Below are 20,829 nucleotides of genomic sequence, written 5' to 3'. Positions count from 1 at the left end.
AATATGTTATAGGCTATAATAAAGGTTCATAAGACAAAATTAGACATGATAGGGCTCCAATTATGAAAATTCCCATATAATAAAGATAATAAAGATGAAGGTTTTGTGTAGGATCATCAGGATGATCAAATATGAATAACATGAATTATATTTTCAGTAGGACATCTTACTCATGTCGTTAAATTTATTTTTTCCGACAGGGGAAGTTCAGTGTTGGACAGATCAGTTGATATCTTAAAAAATCCCATTTCAATTATGAGTATTCACCAGAGAGAAAAATTGTAAATAAGAAAGATTATTTCACGAATGATTACTAGAGATTTTGATTAATATTTATGTAGGACTAGGATAAGACATATGTAGTGCTAAGGCCACATATTCATTTACGTTCAGACTTGCTGCCACTGAATGTCAAATGGAGACGTCCACCGACAAGAATATGATTTATTGAGCGATACTAAGAGAGGAATGGAAGGCGATCTTTCTTGGAACCTACGATAAATAAATATATTATTGCTGAAAATGTTTTTCCTAAGATGCTACCGGGATTGTCTTCACTCCGACTTGGATACAGGTGGGTAGAGATTTTATTGGCGCCCGAACGTGAAGCAAGAGAAAGATAGCAAGAGAAACAGAGAGACTTGTGACATGCCAACATCAAGCAAGAGGAAGTTAGCAAGAGATACAGAGATGTATCACAACGGGAGAGCAAGTAGAGAATGTCAAGAGAAAGGAATTAAAGAAAGAAAGGACACACTGTATATATTTATGTTGTCTGATACAACTTGAATATGTTGATGATGGCAATAATGTAGGATAGTATATTGGTAGGATTCATAATGAAATATGGATATATATATATATATATATATATATATATATATATTAATTCTATATGGAGTGAATATAACAGAAATGGGTTTCGAGTTGGTTTAAAAAAATCAGGATCTTGTTATGACTTTAAAATGAATTGATGCGGCCAGGTTTTAGCAATCCTGGGTAATTGTACACAGTTAACACAGAAAGAAAAAGAGAAATTTAAGTAATAGATTAAGTATAGAGTTAAGGCTAATATATAAGTTTGTAGTGAAATTTAGAGACTCGATTTTGGAGACTGCACGAAATTTAGTGAACTATAGATTATTTATCTCAATCAACAGAATAGAAATTAACATAAATATGTTGAACTTAAGTCAGTTAAGAATGCAATTTAAGGAATATCAGAAAGAGATTGAGGAGGAATCGCAGAAGAGAGATGAAGCGATATGAATTAACCAGTAAGAAATACAGAAAACGAAGGAAGAGCAAAAAAGGAGTCTTAGAGATGTTGAAGGAAATAAGGAAGAAACAGGAGGAGAGATATCAGGAAATGGTTGAAGAAACAAAAAGACAGAATGAGGAAGCGAAGAGAGAAAGGTGAAAAGAAGAGGAAAGGCAACATCGAGTGATGGAAGAATTCCAACAAATGCAGACAGAAGGACAACAAAGACAAATTGGGGAAATGAGGAGGATGGAGGAAAGACAGAAAGAAGCTATGAAGATGGAAATTGAGAACATCGGAACAGAAGTAGTACAAATCAAGACAACACATAAACTTTCGTACCGAAATGACAGGAATAATAGAAAATAAGAGTAGAGAAGTTTACAAAGAGATAAATAAAGTCAAAGAGGAACTGTCATAGAACGGAAATGTAATCCAGGATTTGAAAGAAGAAGAAATAAAGAAAAGAACAGAAAACCTCGAGGGATTGAGAGTAAATTCCAAGGAGAAGTGGAGACAATGCCAAGAAAGGATTAATCAATTAAATGAAGGAATTGAAGTTACAACTAGATTGATGGAAGTAAATTTTGTTATGGCCAGAGATAAAATCGCAGATAAACTGGGTATAATAAAAGAAGAAGTAGAACATAATAAGAATGAAACTAATGGGAGAATTGATAAAGCAGAAGGAGAATTATGAATAATTCATAAGGAAATACGAAAACTAAGAGCAGAGAATCAGGCGACAAAATCTAATATGTTGAGAGCGATGGAGATTCAAATTAATGAGAGAGAAGCAACACCCAACATAACTACAGAGTCAAACCAAATTGCCAACAACATGATAGTAGGAAATCGCAGTAATAATAATGGAAATCCTGCAGTAATAAATATTATTAAAATTTTGACAACAGGCCCAAGCATTTTATTAATACTGCAAGTATATCCCCAAAGCAATTCTTGAGGGAGATGGAGGATTACTTCACAGAGAACTGAATTCCTGACGAGGAAAGACTGCCAATAATTGAAAAAACATCTTGTTTCCAATCCTAATAAAGCCAATTAAGCATTTAAAAACAGTTTGCATGATTACGAAGAATTTAAGACAGCATTTCTAAAACGGTATTGGAATTCTGAGGTCCAACAACAACTTAGGATGGAGTTATATTCACAAAAAAATGCTTCCACGGGACAGACAAGATTCAGCGATTATTTCACATACCAGTTTCACTGTTCTCAAGATTTGGATGCTGCACGGAGTGAATTAGAAGCAGTTAAAACCATCCAAAAGCAATTCCCACCTGACGTACAGAGAATGTTAGCAGTCACAAATGTAGAGTCAGCCATAGATATGGAAAACATTCTGAGACAGCTTGATATGATGACGACACGTCCCACGAGTAGGTTAATCCGAAATTTGGTAAACGAGGAAGCAATACATGTCATAACACAGGGAAGTTCAGATAATAATATACCCAGAGAGCTTAAAGATAATACCCGATACCAGGAAAGAGAAGGAAGAAGAGAATTAAATGGATGTCAATGCAGAAAAGGTCATGAATTTTACAGAAGATATCAGACCAATAATAGATACATACCATACCACAGACCGAATGATAGATTCAGAGGGAACAGGAATCGGTACAACTACTGAAGAAGACAAGTTCATGATGGTAGGAGAGAACAGAATTTTAAAAAGAGGGAATATGCAAATAGGAAGTATGTTCAAGAACTGATGGAAAATACAAAGAGCAAAGATAGATGGGAGCAGGCTATAAAGGACCAAGATGTCAATGGAGACATAGAAGGTGCAGAGAGTCTGGAGCTCCAAAGATACAAGAGTACAGAAAGAGAGGAGCATCGAATGAATCCGAATGCACCGAATTTTAGTGCAAACTCGGATGTATCTGAGAGAAAAATTGAAATGTCAACTTCAGAGTAAGTCTAGACAAAAATAAATATAGAGAAGAGAACAATGATGGAAAAATTTAAGTTGGGTGATCTCACAGATTGAATCACGGGAGATTGGACCGGATGAATCACTAGATGACTCGCAACGAATGCGAGAATGCAGCAACATAACTTGCCAATAATTATAGTGAGAGTAAATGAAATGAGACTGTTTGATGGATTTGGGAGCGAGTATAAGTGTCATATCAATCTATTATTTCTAGAAATTGAGAGAAAGATGAAATTACCGACGATGCCAGTATCAGGAATAAAAATCAGAGGGATTATACCAGACAAGGCAGTCAAATGTAAGATTCAAACATATCTTAATATTGGGATAGGAAACCAAAATTTTGAACAGCCATTCGTAATTATGAATAGAATAAAATATATCATTTTAGGTGTGGATTTCATGGTAGACTCAAAAATGACTGTCGATATGGACAAACAGGAAATTAGGTTTCTGATTATCAAAAATAACGGTAAGGAATCAGGCGAAATGATCAGCCTAAATGTTAATATAAAGGATAGGGAGCACATGAAAAATGAAGGTCGAGAAATTGATGGCATCCAGCAAGGAGGATTATATTTAGGTGAAAGACAAGACATGATGATGCAGAGGCAGAAATGGTCAACACTATTGAAGGAACCCTAAGTATGGAAGAAGAAGAAACTTCTGAAATATGGAAGAGACTCATAGAGACCAAAATCTCATCAGAAGAGAAGATGAAGTTATATGGAATTTTGAAGAAGTACTCTGAAGTTTTCAGGAATAAACCCGGAAGAATTCCAAATTTTAAATATAAATTGCTTGTAAATGATTGGACTCCATATAAAGGAATGTTGTATGGGATTCCAGAAAAGTATTTTCAGGAAGTAAGGGGAATCACAGAGGAAATGTTGACTGATGAAATAACAATTAAAACAGCCACCCAGTACCTCAATCCTTTAGTGATCATAAAGAAAAGCAATGGGAGCTTGAGAATATGCTTGGATGCAAGGAACTTGAATGAAAAGTTAATCCCAGAATAAGATCAAGTACCCAGGATAAAAAACATCATTAAGAAATTTAGGAACATGAAATATTTCACTATTATGGACTTCACGTCATTATTCCATCACACCGTGTTAGAGGAAAAATCAAGACTGCTAACTGGATTCATGTTCAATAACCAGACATATGCATATTGCAGGCTTCCATTTGGTTTAAAAAATAGCTGTGTGGTACTCATAAGGGTCTTGGACATGAACTTAACATCGGAGGTAAAGAGTTACGTGACTTCTTATGTGGTTGATTTGGTTCTTGCAACGGAAACATTCAAACAGCATTGTGAAATGCTAGAAAAACTGGTAGAAAACTTACAGAATACAGGTTTTAAATCAAATTCACCCAGTCAAATATCTGCCAAATGCAAATACCCTTTGTAGGACACATTAGAGATGGAGAGGGGATACGACCAAACCTAAATAAAATAACAGCAATATGTGATTTTCCACGTTCAACTAGAATAAAGCAAGTAAGGCAATTCCTAGGTATGACGCAATTTTTCGCGTACCACTGTGAAGGATACTCCGTTGTAGCAGCACCCTTGCAAGATTATTAAAAATAAATAACAGATGAAAATGGAATGAAGAAGTGGAGAAGGAATTCTTAGAGATCAAAAAGTTAATGTCAAATAACATCAAACTAGGCTATCCCGATAACGAGAAGGAATTCATCATAGAATCAGATGCGTCTAATACAGGAATCAGAGCATGTTTATATCAGGAGGAAGGAGACGAAGTAAAAAGACGAACGCACTTGGGATTCAAAAGACGGAAATTAAGGAAGCATGAACAGCATTATACTACAATGGAGCAGGAGCTGTTGGCGATAGTGTATGTGTTACAACAATGGTCTAACATAATAAGTGGGCACCCAGTAATTATACAAATGGATCATAAAGCATTGACTTTTGGTTTAAAGGCCGCAATGGGAAGTGAATGGGTAACAAGGTGGATCTTGTTTACTCAACAATTACAATTAAAAATAGAGTACTGCAGGGGCAAGGACAACATCTTAGCGGACCCATTAAGCAGAAATCCAGCGGAGCAGGAAGAACTGATACATCAGATAGAATTAGATGATCGGGATGAAAATTCCCTAAATAGACTTCAGAAAATAGGTACACTGCAATGAGCAGATGAAAAATTAGCTGAAAATATAAACAGGCTGGAAGATGAGACCAACGAATCACAGTTGATACAAGCCTATATAATGATAAATGGAAGGCTGAAAAGATATTTGGACAGAAATCAGAATAAAGCATGAATTGTCGTACCACTGAAACTGCAGAAAGATTTAATAAGGCATACCCACTGAATTACCGGACATGGGGGTATCGATAAAGTGATGCATACCATCCTAGAGAGATTCACTTGGAAGCGACTAAGAAGAACAGTAGAAAACTATCAGGACATGTGATATATGATGATGATGATGATGCTTGTTGTTTTAAGGGGCCTAACATCGAAGGTCATAAGCCCATGTGATATATGCCAGAGGACGAAATATAATACTTGATTAGTTAGCCACCATTCAATAGCTACATTGCCATCAAGAGCAAGACGAATATATGCAATTGATATTTTTGGACGTCTTCCTACCACAAAGAAAGGTAGAAAAAATGATCGTGGTGACTATGGATGTATTTTCCAACATAGCATTGCAACTGATACAAGAGCTAATTCAAAGCAAGTCCTGCATGCGTTAATACCAAGGATGGGAAAGCCAGAGAAAATATTAAGCGACCGTGGTACCCAATTCATGTCTAAACAATTAAGTGAGGCCATGGAAGAACTGAATATTAAACATATGTTATGCTCAGTCAGACACCCATCATCGAATTCTGCAGAGCGGTGCATGAAAGAAATTTCCAAATTTTGCCAAATTTACTGCAGAAAAAGCCACTGGAAATGGATCGACGTAATTCCGATAATTGAGCAGAGAATAAACACCACTATATATTAATCCACCCGACAAATTCGAAGTATGATCCATAAGAATGAATACGCAAATAGACCATGGAACGCAATCTTAGATGAAGTGGAAGAAAATAGACTGGATGCACAAGAGATAAAAAATATGGTCCGAGAAAGATGGAAAAGCAATCTAAGATTGAGAAGAATGAAGAACAAAAGATTCCATCCACCTATGAAACAAATGATCCAGTGTTAATTAGGAAGTCGCAGAGTTCCAACGTCACAGAGAAAATTTTCACAAAATTCGTACATTTATATGATGGACCATATATTATTAAGAAAGCATTTGGAAACAACACATACCAGGTTGAGAACATGACTGAAACATATAAAGGGACTCATAACTCAGCGAACCTAAAGTTATATTTTAAAGAAAATCAAGTGCAGATGTGAAATAATCTATTGGAAGCCTGTAAAGGAGAAGAGTACTCTGACATAGAATACCAGATGGGTAGTGGTAGTGAACCTTATTAAACGAAGAGAAGAAGATCACATGAACAGATGAGGCTAAAAATAGTATTAATTTAAATTTCAACAAAATTACAAATGGAATTCAGGAGGAAGAAACAGAGTAGTGTAAAGATACATTAAAAGAAAGACCAGATGACCATTATAAATATATCACAAGCAATATATTTAAAAATAACTGGGAGGTGAAATGAATCATTACGCTACAGTCCACATGCAAAAACGAAGGAGAAAGGGACAGACAAAATGGCACACGGCAACTTAGGGCAGAATAAATATATGACAAATGTCACCAAAACTCAGATCAAATTAAATATAGAAAGCATAGAATTGCAAGGGCCATGTATAAGAATGTTGAGATGGAACAGATTGTTCTAAAAACATTTGAGACGTAATTTATTCTTTGCGGAAAGAAGAAAAAGGTTACAATACGTGAAACATCTGAGAAGAAGGAAAGGCTGAATCTGTCGTCATTGCATACCAAAAGAGCTATTTAAATATAAGATTGAAGAGGAATTGGGTGCTATATACACTGACTTAGCAAATGTCATGTGATAGTCACCGAATATCAATCAATCAATCAATCAATCAACAATGATCTGCATTTAGGGCAGTCGCCCAGGTGGCAGATTCCCTATCTGTTGCTTTCCTAGCCTTTTTCTAAATGATTTCAAAGAAACTGGAAATTTATTCAACATCTCCCTTGGTAAGTTATTCCAATCCCTAACTCCCCTTCCTATAAATGAATATTTGCCCAGTTTGTCCTCTTGAATTCCAACTTTATCTTCATATTGTGATCTTTCCTACTTTTATAAACGCCTTTCAAACGTATTCGTCTACTAATGTCATTCCACGCCATCTCTCCGCTGACAGCTCGGAACATACCACTTAGTCGAGCAGCTCTTCTTCTTTCTCTCAATTCTTCCCAACCCAAACATTGCAACATTTTTGTAACGCTACTCTTTTGTCGGAAATTACCCAGAACAAATCGAGCTGCTTTTCTTTGGATTTTTTCCACTTCTTGAATCAGGTAATCCTGGTGAGGGTCCCATACACTGGAACCATACTCTAGTTGGGGTCTTACCAGAGACTTATATGCACTCTCCTTTACATCCTTACTACAACCCCTAAACACCCTCAAACCATGTGCAGAGATCTTACCCTTTATTTACTATCTCATTTATGTGATTACCCCAATGAAGATCTTTCCTTATATTAACACCTAGATACTTACAATGATCCCCAAAAGGAACTTTCACCCCATCAACGCAGTAATTAAAACTGAGAGGACTTTTCCTATTTGTCAAACTCACAACCTGACTTTATACCCCGTTTATCATCATACCATTGCCTGCTGTCCATCTCACAACATTTTCGAGGTCACGTTGCAGTTGCTCACAATCTTGTAACTTATTTATCACTCTATAGAGAATAACATCATCCGCAAAAAGCCTTACCTCCGATTCCACTCCTTTACTCATATCATTTATATATATAAGAAAACATAAAGGTCCAATAATACTGCCTTGAGGAATTCCCCTCTTAATTATTACAGGGTCAGATAAAGCTTTGCCTACTCTAATTCTCTGAGATCTATTTTCTAAAAATATAGCAATCCATTCAGTCACTCTTTTGTCTATTCCAATTGCACTCATTTTTGCCAGTAGTCTCCCATGATCCACCCTATCAAATGCTTTAGACAGGTCAATCGCGATACAGTCCATTTGACCTCCAGAATCCAAGATATCTGCTATATGTTGCTGGAATCCTACAAGTTGAGATTCAGTGGAATAACCCTTCCAAAAACCGAATTGCCTTCTATCGAACCAGTTATTAATTTCACAAACATGTCTAATATAATCAGAAAGAATGCCTTCCCAAAGCTTACATACAATGCATGTCAAACTTACTGGCCTGTAATTTTCAGCTTTATGTCTATCACCCTTTCCTTTATACACCGGGGCTACAATAGCAACTCTCCATTCATCTGGTATAGCTCCTCCCACCAAACAATAATCAAATAAATACTTCAGATATGGTACTATATCCCAACCCATTGTCTTTTGTATATCCCCAGAAATCTGATCAATTCCAGCCGCTTTTCTAGTTTTCAACTTTTGTATCTTATTGTAAATGTCATTGTTATCATACGTAAATTTTATTACTTCTTTGGCCTTAGTCTCCTCCTCTATCTCGACATCATCCTTGTAACCAACAATCTTTACATACTGCTGACTGAATACTTCTGCCTTTTGAAGATCATCACATACACACTCCCCTTGTTCATTAATTTTTCCAGGAATGTCTTCTTGGAACCTGTTTCTGCCTTAAAATACCTATACATACCCTTCCATTTTTCACTAAAATTCGTATGACTGCCAATTATGCTTGCCATCATGTTATCCTTAGCTGCCTTCTTTGCTAGATTCCATTTTCTAGTAAGTTCCTTCAATTTCTCCTTACTTCCACAGCCATTTCTAAATCTATTTCTTTCCAGTCTACACCTCCTTCTTAGTCTCTTTATTTCTCTATTATAATAAGGTGGGTCTTTACCATTCCTTACCAGCCTTAATGGTACAAACCTGTTTTCGCATTCCTCAACAATTTCTTTAAACCCATCCCAGAGTCTGTTTACAGTTTTATTTACCGTTTTCCACCGATCATAGCTACTTTTTAGAAACTGCCTCATGCCTGCTTTATCAGCCATATGGTACTGCCTAACAGTCCTACTTTTAAGACCTTCCTTTCTATCACATTTATTTTTAACTACCACAAAAACAGCTTCATGATCACTAATACCATCTATTACATCAGTTTTCCAATAGAGCTCATCTGGTTTTATCAGCACCACAGCCAGGATATTTTTCCCTCTGGTTGGTTCCATCACTTGTGAATCATCTGTCCTTCCCATATTAACTTACTTGCCATTTGTCGGTCATGCTTCCTGTCGTTCGCATTTCCTTCCAAATTGACATCTGGCAAATTCAGATCTCCCGCTACAATCACATTTCTTTCCATTTCATTTCCCACATAGCTGACTATCCTATCAAATAATTCCGAATCTGCATCAGTGCTACCCTTTCCCGATCTGTACACTCCAAATATATCAAGTTGCCTATTATCTTTAGAAATGAGCCTTATACCTAGAATTTCATGTGTCTCATCTTGAACATTTTCGTAGCTTACAAATTCTTCTTTCACCAGAATGAATACTCCCCCTCCCACCCTTCCTATCCTATCACTACGATACACACTCCAGTTTCATAATTTATAAATTTCATTTTCCGTATTGATATATAACATAACAAAATTTCTTCATGACAAAGGCCCATATCAATATGACGTACACCAGTTTCAGAATGTTCTTGAGGATTACCTTACGCAGCTAAAATCAACATAACTTAGAAGCAAAGGAACTGTACAGAGGACAGAAAAATGGAATCTATGTAGCATGAATTAAAAATTTTAACAAGTGTCTACCTATACGTACCATTTTAATGTGTTGAAACTTTTTAAGTGTTATATATTGTGGCCTGTGTGTTTAAATATTTTTACATACTCATGTTCTAATTTGTAACTTTTTACCCTGACTACTGATATTTTAATTATATGCTATTGTATACATTTCCATCCCCCATTAGACATCCGGATGCCTAATACAATAACAACTTGTGAATTGCCCAATGGCTAAAACAAATCATATACTAGCTGATGATGGCCGTTAAAGAGCCGAAACCGGTACTAGTTTAATCTATTAAAATAAATTGTGTATTGATTGGTGGAAAAACACATTTCTTATCTATACGTTGAATCTGTCAATACGGAAAATGAAATTTATAAATAATAATACGGAAGCCAACCAGGCAAAACGTAAGGCATTTAAATATCAGAACTTGAAAATTAAACTAATGAACACAACCAAAAGCATTGCCTTTTTGAAGGAATGTCTTTCAAACAACTTAACACCGTAATTTCTCCAGAAAAACAGTAATAAACACAGACGAACTGCTCAGACACGCAAAACACAAAACAGGACTAATGAAATTTGGTTAAAAGAAGAAATAAAATTCCTATATCATAAGAAACAACACCTTAATAATGAACTTTACTCAACACACCTGAAAGCATCCCATGAACTCCCACAGAGCTATTGGAATTACTTTCAACGAATTTCCAGAGAAAAAATAGAAGACTTAGCCATAAAGAAACAAAACACACTATACAAAAAACTGGAAACACTGAAACAACAACAAAGTAAACCAAAGCCACTAACCATAATCCAAAACAAAGATCCCTCTCTTCCTAACAAGGATTCCCAACATAAATTCCATCCGCCTATAAAAAATCTTACGCACACCGTATTTGACGACGTAGAAACGGATATATTGAACAGGGGACCCAAACACAACTGGGGTAATGCATCATCCTACCAGAATATTATAACTACCATTACCGAAACAGAACTTGCTTTACAAAAGATCCCATATGACATACGAGACGAAGTAAGACACGAAATCAGTAGAAAGATCCCGCAATACATCAATAGCATCCACAATAATAACCCAAACATGAATACCACCAATAGATCGAACTTAAACAAACTTAAAAATAAAATAAAACAGAACAATCTACTAGTAACGAAGGCCGACAAAGGCAACACTACGGTCATTATGGATAAAAATGAATACATAACAAAGACTAAAAAATGTTTCCAAGACAATACTTTTTCTATTAAACGCCGAGATCCAACCAACAACATACAAAGGAATTTAAAAATTTTACTTAAAAACACACACTTTCTTCTCACCGAAACTGAATCTGCTAAACTCATAACAATGAACCCCAAATTACCGACTGCGAAAGCCTACCCAAAAATACATAAAGAAGACGTACCTATGAGACCAATTATAAACTGTAGAGCCAGTCCAACCTACAAATTATCGCAATTCATCCAAAAATTTTTAAAAAAGCACTATACATTTTTAGCAAACAAAACAATACTAAACTCAATAGATTTTTGCAACAGAACCAAAGAGCTAAAGATCGAACAACACCACACCCTTGCTTCATTTGACATAATAAACATGTACCCTAACATTCCTGTTAAACAAACAATCAAAATAATAGAATATAACCTAAAAAACAACAGCAACTTGAGCACCTTAGAAATAAACGAATTCATAAACTTACTTGAATTCGCCATAAACAATAACTATTTCAGATTTCACGATACCATTTATCAGCAACAAGGCCTACCTATGCGGTCTCCTGCCTCCGGAATATTAGCAGAAATATATATAGATAACTTAGAAAACACGTCAATCAAAGAAATAGATAATATACATTTTTGGTGCAGATTTGTTGACGATGTCTTCGTAGTTTTAGATAATAGATCCACTGACGCACAAACTATACTAGACAAGCTTAACACTCTAGATCCCCAAATTAAATTCACCAAAGAAACCGAAAATAACCGTACACTAAATTACCTAGACTTAACAATAACCAGACACGACAACCACTTATCTTACAAGATCTACAGGAAACCCACACACACCTCAAATACCATGAAAATGACTCCATTCATCCCAATACACAAAAAAGAGCAGCCTATTATAGTATGATTTATAGAGCTTTTAACATCCCAATGACAACAGAAGACCAAAACAATGAATTGAAGTTAATCCACGACATAGCTAAACATAACAGATACAGCAATGAAATGGTCAACAAAATCATTCACAAATTAAAATCACAACCTAAAACTATATTATCAAAAACAGCCAAACCCAAAAAAGACTATGCCCTATTTACCTTTAACAACACCCACATATATACTATAACTAATATTTTCAAGAAGCACAACATAAAAACAGCATTCAAAACCACACACAATAGTACCAACATTATACATAACACTAAAACAGTCAATAATAACAATAAATACAACCAATCAGGTGTCTGCCGTTTCAAATGTAACAACTGTGACATCAGTTACAAAGGACGTACAGACAGAAACTTCACCATCCGCTACAATGAACATATAAATGCAGTAAAACATAACCATTTCTCATCAATAGGCCAACATGTAGAAGAATCCAAGCATAGTTTCACAAACATCAATAACGACATGACGATACTAAATATAAACTCCAAAGGCCCCCTGCTCAACATAACCGAAGATTTCTACATTTCTTTAGACCAATACGCCAACCCCAATCATAACATTAATGATATTACTGAAAAAACCAGCATCATTTTTGACAAAGCCATTCCGACATTAAAGAATGATTACCTCAAAATAGTAAACACGCGCTCTAACAAACCAACGAATCACAAGCCTGACCCCGCCCCTACTTCTCCAACGGCCACTCCTTCTTCCCCTCCACCTACATCCCCCTCCACAGCTAATATAAGCCCCAGACGCACTCGCAGTAGAACACAACAAGCCTTCAAACACATCGGCACAAGACTTCCACAACAACTATAGTAAGTACTCTTTCCATACACACACCAGGCATTCCTTCACACACACACTACCGGCATACTGATATCACCTTATCCTTACAGACTACAACAACATACGTAGACGAGAGAGGTGTTGCCACCAACTACTTCTAAATACAAGCTCGAGACCTGCTGTTTGCTATACTGAAACTTGCCAGAGTGTATCACAAGTTGGGATATATAACATAACAAAATTTCTTCATGACAAAGGCCCATATCAATATGACGTACAGCAGTTTCAGAATGTTCTCGAGGATTACCTTACGCAGCTAAAATCAACATAACTTAGAAGCAAAGGAACTGTACAGAGGACAGAAAAATGGAATCTATGTAGCATGAATTAAAAATTTTAACAAGTGTCTACCTATACGTACCATTTTAATGTGTTGAAACTTTTTAAGTGTTATATATTGTGGCCTGTGTGTTTTAATGTTTTACATACTCATGTTCTAATTTGTAACTTTTTACCCTGACTACTGATATTTTAATTATATGCTATTGTATACATTTCCATCCCCCATTAGACATCCGGATGCCTAATACAATAACAACTTGTGAATTGTCTAATGGCTAAAACAAATCATATATTAGCTGATGATGGCCGTTAAAGAGCCGAAACCGGTACTAGTTTAATCTGTTAAAATAAATTGTGTATTGATTGGTGGAAAAACACATTTCTTATCTATACTTTGAATCTGTCAATACGGAAAATGAAATTTATAAATAATAATACGGAAGCCAACCAGGCAAAACGTAAGGCATTTAAATATCAGAACTTGAAAATTAAACTAATGAACACAACCAAAAGCATTGCCTTTTTGAAGGAATGCCTTTCAAACAACTTAACACCGAAATTTCTCCAGAAATACAATAATAAACACAGACAAACTGCTCAGACACGCAAAACACAAAACAGGACTAATGAAATTTGGTTAAAAGAAGAAATAAAATTCCTATATCGTAAGAAACAACACCTTAATAATGAACTTTACTCAACACACCTGAAAGCATCCCATGAACTCCCACACAGCTATTGGAATTACTTTCAACGAATTTCCAGAGAAAAAATAGAAGACTTAGCCATAAAGAAACAAAACACACTATACAAAAAACTGGAAACACTGAAACAACAACAAAGTAAACCAAAGCCACTAACCATAATCCAAAACTAAGATCCCTCTCTTCCTAACAAGGATTCCCAACATAAATTCCATCCGCCTATAAAAAATCTTACGCAAACCGTATTTGACGACGTAGAAACGGATATATTGAACAGGGGACCCAAACACAACTGGGGTAAGGCATCATCCTACCAGAATATTATAACTACCATTACCGAAACAGAACTTGCTTTACAAAAGATCCCATATGACATACGAGACGAAGTAAGACACGAAATCAGTAGAAAGATCCCGCAATACATCAATAGCATCCACAATAATAACCCAAACATGAATACCACCAATAGATCGAGCTTAAACAAACTTAAAAATAAAATAAAGCAAAACAATCTACTAGTAACGAAGGCTGACAAAGTCAACAGTACGGTCATTATGGATAAAAATGAATACATAACAAAGACTAAAAAATGTTTCCAAGACAATACTCTTTCTATTAAACAACGAGATCCAACCAACAACATACAAAGGAATTTAAAAATTTTACTTAAAAACACACACTTTCTTCTCATCGAAACTGAATCTGCTAAACTCATAACAATGAACCCCCAAATTACCGACTGCGAAAGCCTACCCAAAAATACATAAAGAAGACGTACCTATGAGACCAATTATAAACTATAGAGCCAGTCCAACCTACAAATTATCGCAATTCATCCAAAAATTTTTAAAAAAGCACTATACATTTTTAGCAAACAAAACAATACTAAACTCAATAGATTTCTGCAACAGAACCAAAGAGCTAAAGATCGAACAACACCACACCCTTGCTTCATTTGACATAATAAACATGTACCCTAACATTCCTGTTAAACAAACAATCAAAATAATAGAATATAACCTAAAAAACAACAGCAACTTGAGCACCTTAGAAATAAACGAATTCATAAACTTACTTGAATTCGCCATGAACAATAACTATTTCAGATTTCACGATACCATTTATCAGCAACAAGGCCTACCTATGCGGTCTCCTGCCTCCGGAATATTAGCAGAAATATATATAGATAACTTAGAAAACACGTCAATCAAAGAAATAGATAATATACATTTTTGGTGCAGATTTGTTGACGATGTCTTCGTAGTTTTAGATAATAGATCCACTGACGCACAAACTATACTAGACAAGCTTAACACTCTAGATCCCCAAATTAAATTCACCAAAGAAACCGAAAATAACCGTACACTAAATTACCTAGACTTAACAATAACCAGACACGACAACCACTTATCTTACAAGATCTCAAATCAAAAAATCAAAATCTCTTTATTTGCAAATGAGGTGTCTACCTCGGTGGCAAATGGTACACTAAAATACATTATTGTCAAGCACTAAATATTAAATTAACAAGAGAACAAAATTTTTCCTATAATACAATATTATACAATTTACGCTAACAATGTTTTCTATTAAACACACAGCTCATCCTTAATAAATTTATATTGTTTACAAAATTCTAATTATAATATCTCCTGTACTACTTACAAATATAGTCAACTGATATACAGTATGTGGAATTGCTTCAAATGATACTATAAAACTGGTATAACATTAATATTTACATTGCATTTATTTATTTACTATTTTTTTTTACCCGTTCTGGATCCTAAGTAGCATAACGACCTGCTGCGTCTTAACCAGAGCCCCTTTTGCCACCACTTTTCAGAGTTCCTGAAGGGCCTTCACAGCTACCGTAGCGGTCCCAGGGCCCTCGAAGTCCCCACTGTACTTCACCCCTACAGGCAGTCCCCTACTTGGGCTGTCCAAACTCCATAGACCAGGGGATGGAATTAATTTATTCTCACACATTTTTTTATATTTACAATAACCTGCACCGGTCGAATGCCCTCTAACACTTCATTTATTTTCTCTGTTGCTGTTTATTCTCTTCTTGAATATCTGTACAGATTTTGGAAAAGGATCAAACACTACCCCTGGTAAACTGTTCCACTCCTTCACACCCTTCCCAATGAATGAAAATTTACCCCAATCGCTTCTGCTAAAATTCCTTCTAATCTTATATTTGTGGTCAGTCCTGCCGATATAATTATTTTCCAACTGAAGCCTCTCACGGATATCTCCCCATGCTTCTTCTCCTGTATAGGCTCTATATAATCCTGTAAGTCTAGTTTTCTCCCTTCTCTTACTTAAAGTTTCCCAGATCTACAGGAAACCCACACACACCTCAAATACCATAAAAAATGACTCCATTCATCCCAATACACAAAAAGGAGCAGCCTATTATAGTATGATTTATAGAGCTTTTAACATCACAATGACAACAGAAGACCAAAACAATGAATTGAAGTTAATCCACGACATAGCTAAATATAACAGATACAGCAATGAAATGGTCAACAAAATCATTCAGAAAATAAAATCACAACCTAAAACTAAATTAGCAAAAACAGCCAAACCCAAAAAAGACTATGCCCTATTTACCTTTAACAACACCCACATATATACTATAACTAATATTTTCAAGAAGCACAACATAAAAACAGCATCAAAACCACACACAATAGTACCAACATTATACATAACACTAAAACAGTCAATACTAACAATAAATACAACCAATCAGGTGTCTACCGTATCAAATGTAACAACTGTGACATAAGTTACATAGGACGTACAGGCAGAAACTTCACCATCCGCTACAATGAACATATAAATGCAGTAAAACATAACCATTTCTCATCAATAGGCCAACATGTAGAAGAATCCAAGCATAGTTTCACAAACATCAATAACGACATGACGATACTAAATATAAACTCCAAAGGCCCCCTGCTCAACATAACCGAAGATTTCTACATTTCTTTAGACCAATACGCCAACCCCAATCATAACATTAATGATATTACTGAAAAAACCAGCATCATTTTTGACAAAGCCATTCCGACATTAAAGAATGATTACCTCAAAATAGTAAACACACGCTCTAACAAACCAACGAATCACAAGCCTGACCCCGCCCCTACTTCTCCAACGGCCACTCCTTCTTCCCCTCCACCTACATCCCCCTCCACAGCTAATATGAGCCCCAGACGCACTCGCAGTAGAACACAACATGCCTTCAAACACATCGGCACAAGATTTCCACAACAACTATAGTAAGTACTCTTTCCATACACACACCAGGCATTCCTTCACACACACACTACCGGCATACTTATATCACCTTATCTTTACAGACTACAACAACAAACGTAGACGAGAGAGGTGTTGCCACCAACTACTTCTAAATACAAGCTCGTGACCTGCTGTTTGCTATACTGAAACTTGCCAGAGTATATCACAAGTTGGGATATATAACATAACAAAATTTCTTCATGACAAAGGCCCATATCAATATGACGTACACCAGTTTCAGAATGTTCTCGAGGATTACCTTACGCAGCTAAAATCAAAATAACTTAGAAGCAAAGGAACTGTACAGAGGACAGAAAAATGGAATCTATGTAGCATGAATTAAAAATTTTAACAAGTGTCTACCTATACGTACCATTTTAATGTGTTGAAACTTTTTAAGTGTTATATATTGTGGCCTGTGTGTTTTAATATTTTTACATACTCATGTTCTAATTTGTAACTTTTTACCCTGACTACTGATATTTTAATTATATGCTATTGTATACATTTCCATCCCCCATTAGACATCCGGATGCCTAATACAATAACAACTTGTGAATTGTCCAATGGCTAAAACAAATCTTATACTAGGTGATGATGGCCGTTAAAGAGCCGAAACCGGTACTAGTTTAATCTATTAAAATAAATTGTGTATTGATGGATGGAAAAACACATTTCTTATCTATACACACTCCAGTGCCGTGAGAAAATTTCTGCATCCATTATATCATTTCTCAGCCATGATTCAACTCCTATTACAATATCTGGTAAATATATATCTATTAAATTACTTAATTCTATTCCTTTCCTTACAATACTTCTACAGTTCAACACTAACAATTTTATGTCATCCCTACTTGATTTCCAGTTCCCTGTTCCCTTATCACCGCTCCCTAGGCCATCCCGTTTCCCTGAATGTACCTCCCTATTACCCTTCCAAACAAATTTCCTAACTTATACGTACCACTGTGGTTTAAATGAAGGCCAACTGAGCGCAGATCCCTATCTCCTACCCACCCATTAGGATCTAGATATTTCACTCCCAGTTTCCCACATACCCACTCCATAGTCTCATTTAAATCCCCTATCACCCTCCAGTCAGTATCCCTTCTACACAGTATTCCACTAATAACAATCTCCGCTTTCTTAAACTTCACCCGTGCTGCATTTACCATATCCCACACATCTCCAACTATGTTGGTACTTATATCAGCTTGCCTTACGTTGTTGGTACCAACGTGAAACACTACCACCTTCTCCTTCCCCTCCTCCCTCTCTTCTACTTTCCTCAACATCTGCCTCATCCTAATTCCTGGATAACACTCTACCCTGGTACCCTTTCCTCCACACACTTTCCCCACGTGTCTAATGATGGAATCCCCCATTACCAGAGCCTCAACCCTACCCACCTCATTTGATCCCCTCCCCTCCTGGTCAGCCCTATCTTTCCTGATAGCTGCAGAAGCTACTTCCTCCTCCCTTTTCTCCTTCCCATGACCCTGTTCCACCTGTCTTTTCCTAACCTCTACTCTACATTTTCCTTTCCTACCTTTTCCCTTCCTCCTGCTTCCACACATCTCACCAACAGTTCCCTGTCCCTCATCTTCCCTCTGTTGTTCTACCTGGAGTGACTCGTACCGATTTCGCACAGACACCTGTCCTGAATTCTGATCCTGAATAGAGCCCTTAGCCTGCAATCTCCTTCCCCTTAGAACATTAGACCACCTGTCTTCTACAACTCCTCCCTTTCCTTCCCCTCCCTCTTGTACACCTACTGTAACCTGTACATTGTTTGAGGGAGTCTTATCTTCCTTCCTGTCTTCTGTGAGAATCCTAATTATCTCCCTCAAACTTTCCAACTCCTCCCTCATACCCCTCAATGCCTTGCCACATCCACAGTAAGTACACTCGCGCTCCTTAGCCATTCTTTACGGAAAAAACTGAAATTAAAAATAAAAGAACTTATTTGCAAAAAATAAATGAACGGAGGGATATATTGTCTGCGATAGTACACAACAATAAGGTAATTAATATATGACTACACTACAATACTACTTAGTCGTGCTCTATTTTTTTTATCCTACAACCCCTGACAGGATAAAAACTGCTGTTAATTACTGAATATCGAAAGTAATAGCCTACACAAGAACTACACAATTCTAAACTGCACTTAAGCCTATTCTAATTACAACAACAGTATTTTAGTAAGAGTTTCTACGGATACCTCTACTACACCAGTACTACACAAATATTTTAGAATAATAAAATAATCACACTAAATTCTAATAGGATATTACTCGTATACTACTGTACAGTACACTACAGTAATTTTAAACTACTTTCAGGCGTATCCTAATTACGATACCGGTACCGTACCGTATGTCACTAAACTAAGCACAACAGAAATGAAATTTGCAAGAACTACTGTACTCAAAGATTACCAACGAAGCTAAATGCTTAGACAAATTATTATTAGTATTACGGTCTAATAGATACACACGAATATAGCAGCCAAGATACGGCACTATCTAAATGTACTATACTGTATCTATACTACAATGAATAGTGTGTGGGGCCTCCTCTGGCCCTGCAAACTGCAGTGAGACACCGTGGAAGTGAGTCGACAAGTCGCTGGTAGTCCTCTGGACGCAGCTGACACCAAACGTTTGCAGAGCGGCTGCCAATGCTGGTCTGTTCGTGTATGCAGGATCCATGGCACGGAACCTGTGTTCCAGGGCATCCCAAATATGCTCAATAGGGTTCATATCGGGGCTCCTGGGTGGTCATGGCAGTCAATGGACCTCTGCTGCATGTTCCTGGAACCATTCCTGGTTGACGTGGGAGCGATGTGGCGGCGAGTTATCATCTTGAAACACCGCACAACTGTCTGGGCGCTGGAAGGCCAAGAAAGGGTGGAGATGGTCTCCGAGCAGCTCAACATACCGTGTACCATTCAAAGTCTCTTCCAGAACGAGTAGGGGGCCCATTCCATACCAGGAAAATGCACCCTAGACCACAACAGAGACACCAGCACCCTAGACCACACCTTCGGGGCAGGCAGGATCCATCGCTTCATGTGGTCTGTGCCATACACGGTGCCTCCCATCGGCATGGTACAGTTTAAATCGTGATTTGTCCGACCATATCACGTTACAACATTGTTCCAGTGTCCATCCCTGGTGACTGGCGACAAATGCACGTTGTTGTGCCCAATGACGTTGGGTTAACAGTGGCACCCGTGTGCGGCACCGGCTCTCATACCCCAGAGAACCCATGTTCCTAAGGATTGTCCACTGGGAGACGTGTCC

At 36.7% G+C, this 20,829-nt stretch overlaps 1 protein-coding gene across 1 annotated transcript in view; it reads right to left on the bottom strand.

Moving 5' to 3' along the window:
* The window catches only part of LOC136859701 (cilia- and flagella-associated protein 45), a 219,737-nt gene that overhangs the window by 115,859 nt on the left and 83,049 nt on the right, over positions 1–20,829 (bottom strand). The gene's annotated exons all lie outside the window — the stretch shown is intronic.

Source organism: Anabrus simplex, chromosome 1 (genome assembly GCF_040414725.1).
Source record: "Anabrus simplex isolate iqAnaSimp1 chromosome 1, ASM4041472v1, whole genome shotgun sequence".
NCBI lineage: Eukaryota > Metazoa > Arthropoda > Insecta > Orthoptera > Tettigoniidae > Anabrus > Anabrus simplex.
The sequence above is the reverse complement of the archived record's forward strand: the minus strand, read 5'-3'. Positions and strand labels throughout refer to the sequence as shown.